This window comes from Teleopsis dalmanni, chromosome 1 (assembly GCF_002237135.1).
Source record: "Teleopsis dalmanni isolate 2A chromosome 1, ASM223713v2, whole genome shotgun sequence".
NCBI lineage: Eukaryota > Metazoa > Arthropoda > Insecta > Diptera > Diopsidae > Teleopsis > Teleopsis dalmanni.
The window spans coordinates 96,234,054-96,241,631 of record NC_051846.1 but is presented as its reverse complement, the minus strand read 5'-3'; positions in this window follow the sequence as shown (position 1 = coordinate 96,241,631).

Genomic DNA, 7,578 nt, shown 5'->3' with positions numbered 1-7,578 from the left:
AAAAAAAATGTATTGCACGAAATAAGCTGTGAGGTCAGAATTTGGTGTATGTTTGTTTTTGTTCACTTAACTTCTTGAATATTGATATTTTTGCTAAATTTTTTTTTGTTTTATAATAAAAACTAAACATTCTTTAAAGTTGCATATTTAAAATTTTTTATTTTGAACAAAATTTTGAATTTTCACGACTAAATCTACAAAAATATTGCTTGCACGAAATAAGCTGTGAGCCACTGTAGTTTCTGCAACTATAAAATTAAAAGCAACGATGTTATTTTACATGTTTTTATGTACAATTTTTTTATATATATATATATATGTATATATTATTAACTGTTAACATATCTTATTTTAATTTTTAACTACTTACTTCATGTTGACCCATGCCTTCTTCCAACCATTGGCATCTTTAACTGCTCCACCAACGGCATTTAAAATAGCAGCTAGAGAGCTCCACTGTTCATTAAGACTTCGCGCACCGTGATCTGACACAAATCTGTCATGAGCGAAATCTTTATGCTCTTCCATATGCTGAACCAGCACTTGTTTCTGCTTCTTGCTTATTCGTTTTGACTTTAAGTCCATGAATTCCATCATAAATATCTAAAAATTAAATAATAAATAAAATATATTAAATCTTATATGTATTAATATGTATATAATTATTTATTTTGTTCACTGTTTCACTTGGAATTCATTTATTTTTGGTACAAAAATAAAAATATGAAAAATAAAATACATTTGTTTACATTTGCTGAACACCAAACGCACTCTCACTATATTACTGCCACAAAATTTTTGTAATATTAATTTTCTTTTTCATTTTACTTTAAATGCAAAATTTATTTCTATCACAATTACTTAATTAATAAATAAATATGAATATTATACTAAATACATACAAAATAATTGCTCAATTTGTTTAAAAAATAATATTTTCACTTTAAGCGACAGCAAAAACCTAGTCGCTAAAAACAATCAAATTAGGAGAAATTTTAGTCGTTTTTAACGAAATTTAGTGATTGCCAATTTAGCAGAATACGAAATTTGGCGATTTAGCGATTTATCCGGAAAAATCAGCTGTTTTTGAAAGTTGAGAAAATTAGCGAATAGAAATTAAGCGTAACGAGTTAGCAGAATCGCAAAAATCGCTAAAATGCATTTAAAGAATTTTAGCGATGGAGTTTTAGCGATAGCTATTAGTGGAATCGGCCTACAGACAACAGATTAGTTGCTTAGTAAATTATTACAACAAAAATTTGCTTACAAAAAGAAACTAAGCAGAGAATCTACTATTTTGGAGATTCTCAGATTAGTGAAAATTTGATAATTAGTGGTGCCAGTACTATGAGCACTATGAGTGTCTCAAAAAGTAAATTCAAAAATAATAACATAAATTAATAAATAAAATTCAATAAAATTATAATTTTTAAAGGATAAAATATAACATATAACTATAAAATATATATAAGACTTACATAAAAATATTAGAGTTGTTTTCTATCATTTCGCAAATGAGTCGACGTTTGTTTTCTTCATGCACAGATGTGGTACTGGGCCTCATCAGTTGCAGAATTATCAGGAAGACGTTCAGGCAATGGAAAGTCATCACTACAATTTACTTGCATTGTAGTATTATGTAAAATAACGCAAACATATATCCAACGCGTTGCCTCGGGAATGCTGTTATTGTTTTTAATTTGCAATTTTAGTTATTTTAAACTGCTGAATCTCTCTTTTAATAAACCGAAACAATGCTCAATGCGAATGCGAAAAGAGCTAAACCATGCATTAAGTCTTTTCCTACGGGTTTCGGACAAGTCATTCGAATTTAAGCGAAACGGCGTCACTGTTGGTGTCAATTTATAATTTATTACAATTTATCCATTGCAAGTCACTGAAATACTTACTTGGGTTCGTAACTAACGAGCAGTTCTTAAATATTCTGCTGTCGTGCACGCTTTCTGACCAGTCTACCACCACATGTCGAAATTTTTTTTGTTTGTCGCAAATTACTTGTACTTTAAGGTTGTAAATTTGCTTCCGCGAAAAGTACGCTTCTGGATCTTTAGTAGGCTTTTCAGTTAATTTTATATCTGTACAGTCCACGTAACCGATGCAGTGTGGCAGTTCATGCATTGTTTCGGAAACAAATTGGTTATGTTCTTCGCTACTGGGCCAATAAAAAAAACTGTCTTTCATTTTAAGAATGACATCAAATACTCTTCTTGTAATATTTTCTATTGTGCCACCATTACCTACACCAAAGAGTGCAGCCACTTTTCCAATTGAAGCGCTATCCCCGCTTGAACCATGCCTATACAATACTATCATCAGTTGCATTTTTACAGGAAACTGCTGACTTGCGCGAACACCATTGAATGCTTCATCATTCTTAACAGAATTAAGTATTTTTCAACCATTTGCAACAATGCATTTGTTAAAAATGTATCACACTTCCGCACAAAATGCATTATGTGTGGGACAGCATACCGTGATGATTTCGCGATGGCCATATAAACCAAGAAATCTTCTATAACGTCAACTTTCTCTTCTATTATTTCTATTAACATAGAAAACAAGTAATTTTTTATTAAAATATATGCACAGATTTAAATAGGAAATTACCGTCATCTCAAAATTCTTCAACAGAATTTAATTCCTCTAAATTCAATTCCTTTTAAAGTATTTATTAATTTATTTTTTTCGTTTTGTCTTGGCATTTTAAATAATATAAAATTATATAATAAATTTAAATGATATTAAAATTTACGAATATTTGAGTATTTCACTGTTAACATATGTTTCGCTTTTGCTGTTGATACGAGTGCTGCCAAGGCATTTGCACACAACAAAATAATCAGATTGCGCATTTTGGGTCGTTCACGCAACAGATTATCATCAAAATGCTATTTTTTTTTAAATGAAGTTTTTAATCTACTAAGCAACTAATCTGTTGCCTGAATACCCCTAATATAAAAATTTCTGTCGTTACAAGATAAGTGTATTTCGTTAGCGATTCTAAGGATCTGTTCAATTGTACCATGCCATTTTCGAAAACCAAATTAATAATCTGGAATTAAGTTTTCTATCGGTGAGGAAATCAGGATTTTTTTTATTAGAAGTTTTTCGAAAATTTTTGAGATTTGCGGCAGTAAACTCTTTAATCGATATGATATAGGAACTGAAGGATCTTTTTCAGGCTTCGGGATTATTTTTATCAACGATGTTTGCCAATGCATCGGAAAATACCCATGAGACAAAATGTTATGTCCAGCAAGTATTTAATCATTTTGCCATTTATTTGGTCTTGTCCTGGTGCATTTCTTAGATTAATGTTAGTTATGACTTTTTTCAATTCCGAAAGCTCTATAATTGGAGGATTTTTTACGTCAGCCGAAATATATATTTTACGCTGAATGTTATTGATTTGGGGATTTGGTTGAAAAACATTCTGCAGGTGTAGTGACAAATATTTGAAACCCGAAAGAGACAGGAGCACCTCTTGGATACTGTCAAAGAAATTAGAAGTCGGGAGACGTGTTATATCCATGACCTACGTCAATGCTTAATATTACAAGTCATTCACTAACCAAACGAGTGAATATTTCACCATCCTCCGGACATGGCGTATTTCATAAGACATTGGCGAATCTAAAGGAAATTTTTTTTCGGCCAGGCATGATAACAAACGTACTAATACTGACAAAGAATTCTGAAGTATTTAATGGTTCCAAGTCTTTTAACAGGATGCTATCAATAGGTCACCAATAGGTGCACAAATGGTAACAGAAAGATCTTTCCAAAGGTTTTATATAGACTTTATGGGGCCCTCTCCCAAAACGAAAGTAGTAAATAATAATGATATATGTATGTTTACATCACGTTCCCAAATTTACACCAGCAAAAAATAGTCCAGTATTTAGAAGCTGATGTATTCCATACATTCAGAGTACCTGAATTTGTACACTCGGACAATGATAAAAATTCATATCGAAAACTTTCAAGGTGTTTTTAGGGAAATACAGTATGAAACACGTCTGAACACATATATTTCCCATAAGCTAATGCAGCTGAGAATGTCAACCAAGCAGTACTACAAATGATGAGATCATATTTAAGTAAAGATCAAAGCAAAACCGAAGAACATGTCAGCGATACAGCCTTTTGCTTTAAAGAGTGTGAAGAACAGTTCAATTGATATGGAACCTTACTTTCCGGTGTTTGGAACGAACATCGTACAACATGGTTCCTTGTATGATGGTAATCAACAGTTACAGGTAATACAGCAATTGATAAAGGATAAAATGATTATTAAACTAGAGAATGCATACAAGAAAGCAGAGAAAACTTTTAATACTCGATGTAAACAGGTGCGATTCTAAGTAGGGCAAATAGTCACGAACTGATTAAGTCCTCAAATGTAAGATAAAGTTTGTAACAAATACTTAATTATAGAACATAGAACATTAATTCTATGACAAATGTTAACAGTGTTCGCACACGAAATGAGGTGTAGCCCAATTTCAGTTTTCAACTATCACACATGATCGCTAAACTTTAACGCCTTACTACCACTGACTCTTTCCCATTGCCCGCATTTTCAACCAAGCTCCAACAAGTAGGTTTGCCATTTCCGATCTTCACATTTATAATTGTCATTTTTACATTTCGTGATCCAAAATACTTGAAGGGTAAAATTCTTGTCCTTTGCAAAAAACACTGTTATCTGGATTCGAAAGCGTTGACGTCACGTTCCAGTAGATGTGCATTATGTTTGACATTTGTTGCATGAGTGGTTTTTTTTTAATTATGTGGGAATAGAAGCTTACTCCGATGCAAGAACGGTGATCTCACGTTCTGGCATTAAGCATTTGTTGGATGCAACACTTGGCGAATGATATGTCCATGTGTTTGTAGGCATTTGCTATCTCTACATAGACACACTTCACTGGTCCTGCTACCTTTAGTTATACACTCTTTTTTTTACAATGTTCCAGTTCACTTGCAAATGATTTAAAAGAAACTTTTTGAAATTGCAGAAGGAGGTAGTGAAACCTTCAATTTTCAATCCCATCAGGGGATCGTTTATCCCTTTTTATCAGGGGGTCTTTTACATAAGGCCCACCATAAAGTTCTACATAAAGTAATTTTTTGATTCGGGACTTCACATTTCGTTACCTTACGAACTGCAAATATAAGAATATCGTAGGAATTAGAAAAAATTAAAGCAATAAAAAAGAATCAATATTTATGTTTAACATCTTTCGGGATGTGAGTTAACATTGTTCCTTCTTCTGCTAACTTTTTTATTCTTGACAAAATTGGCAGTCTTACAAACATTATCTGATTTCCTGTTTCATTCCTGGTTAATAGTAAGGGCTAGTAACTCACTGGGCATCAGAACACGTCCATGTACCCAGCTGAGGGGTTGCCATAATGCCAGGCCATTGAGCTTCTCTTTCCGATACTGCATATCATAATAATATTGTTTTTCTAACGACACATCTTATAAATATTCCGGTAGGATTATCAATGGAGTGCTTTTTTAGACACTTCTTCGTATAGTTATTGACAAGTTCTTTCATGTCAGTGTGTTGAGTTGACACAGCGCCCAACTCATAGTTGCTGGCGTCTGCTTGTACAACAAATGAAGAGTGTTTGTAGTGCCGGACTTAGCAGAAACCTTTTGACTTTAACATGGACTTCTGGACTATAAGATAGATGCATACGAACTTTCCAACCAAGCTCCCGGAGGTTTAGTTGATTATTATTGAGTCAACACTGATGTGTATGGCCTGGCGTTACCCTGCTCAAACCCAATTCCTCTTTTATTGTCTAAAGAGGGCCATTTCTGAGCGATTGCTTCATTCAGACATTTCAATTGTTGACAGTGAAGTTCCGAGCCGTAAAGAAGCAGCTCAAAGTAGATGGTCCCAATCCCTGCCCATCTCACCAAACACACAGCAAAATCTTCCTGGTCATTAATACTGGCTTGGACACCGTTTTAAGCCAACTCACCACAATTCGACTCTGGTCATTGTTTTCGCTTTACGTTGTCGTAAATCATCAGTCACCAATTTTCAGCACTAGTCATCGCTTCAAAAATAGATCGATTTTGTTGAAATTCAGCAGCGATTCATAAATGGAAATGTGGTCCATGGGGTTTTTTGTATTACATCGTGTGGAACTCATACATCAAACTTCTTTTTGTATCCAGCCATATTCAAATGGTTCCAAACGGTTTTTTGTGTAGCATAGCAGCTGGCGCAAATTATGATATAATTTAAAAAAAAATTGAGTGAGGCTAAAAGTAGGAAAATTCATTTATTTTAATTTGTGTTTATTTAATTTGATTAACAATAAAACTTTCAATCATGCTTTGTCATATTAATGAATGTAACTTATTTACTTTAAAACTGGGTTATAAAGGGGGCCTCGCAATTCTAATGTCGCCGACGTCCAGAGTTGGTCTAGCTCCGCCACTGTTCCATGATTTCATCGACATTCGGTCTTCCAGTGCGTAGTGCAGTCCATCTTTAACATCGTAATTATCCAAACAGAATAGACGGAAGTGAAATTGTGCATAATTGGCTGTTACAGTATCAAGACCATAAATACTATTCACCTTTGCAGCCGCTTGGCTTGCGTTTTTACCTATATCAAAGAAAAACTGTAAAATTTGGCGCATTTTCTCTTTGTTAGTGTCAATATTTGACGCGCGCTCAAACAAATCTGAGTTAACAAATCATTAAATTGTTAAAAGTTTTTTAATATGGATTCTCATATTTCTAACGTTATATAGTGCAACTCAATTGAACTTATATAACGCGGAATACAGATAACTAACCATTTATTGGGAAAATAATAGATTTCCTTTTATTACACCTAATACAATTAAAATAATTTTTTTGATTCCAATAACAAATCATTAATAACAAGCTTACTTGAAATATCAAATGAATTTAAATTGATAATAAAAACTATTAAAATAATTTTTTTGATGCTAAAAAAAAATGATTAATAACAAGCTTACTTGAAATATTCAATGAACTTTTGCTTTGATTTTCATTTTAATGCTGTGTCTCCATCATATTTTTTGCTAATTCTTCATTTTTTTCTTGTTTCAGTTTTTTTATTTCCTTCTGCAGAAATGCGATTTCATTTGTTAGCATTTGTTCTCTGTGAATTGAATCACTTTTTAACGTATTTATTTCATCTTCTATCTGTTGTATAACTATCTGCTTTTGTTCTAGCAAATAAGTCAATTTCATAATATCGTTACTTTCCTCTACCACAGTATCCTTAATTATTGGCTCTTCAAGAATAGATGGATCTATAAGGTTATCTGGTTCTTCATCCGGTTGAAAAAAAACTGTTGGTGGGATATAACTGCCAAAATCAATTTTCGAGGAAAAATTTTGTGCTACGTCTGGCAAGTAGAGTTACAGTAAAACACCTGCATCACTCATGCGATCCTAAAGATATTGTAGGCGACCTCGCAGAAAAGGGTTTTTAAATTGTCAGCGCACTTAACAAACTACAATTTAAAATCAAGAAACCACTGCATATGTTCAT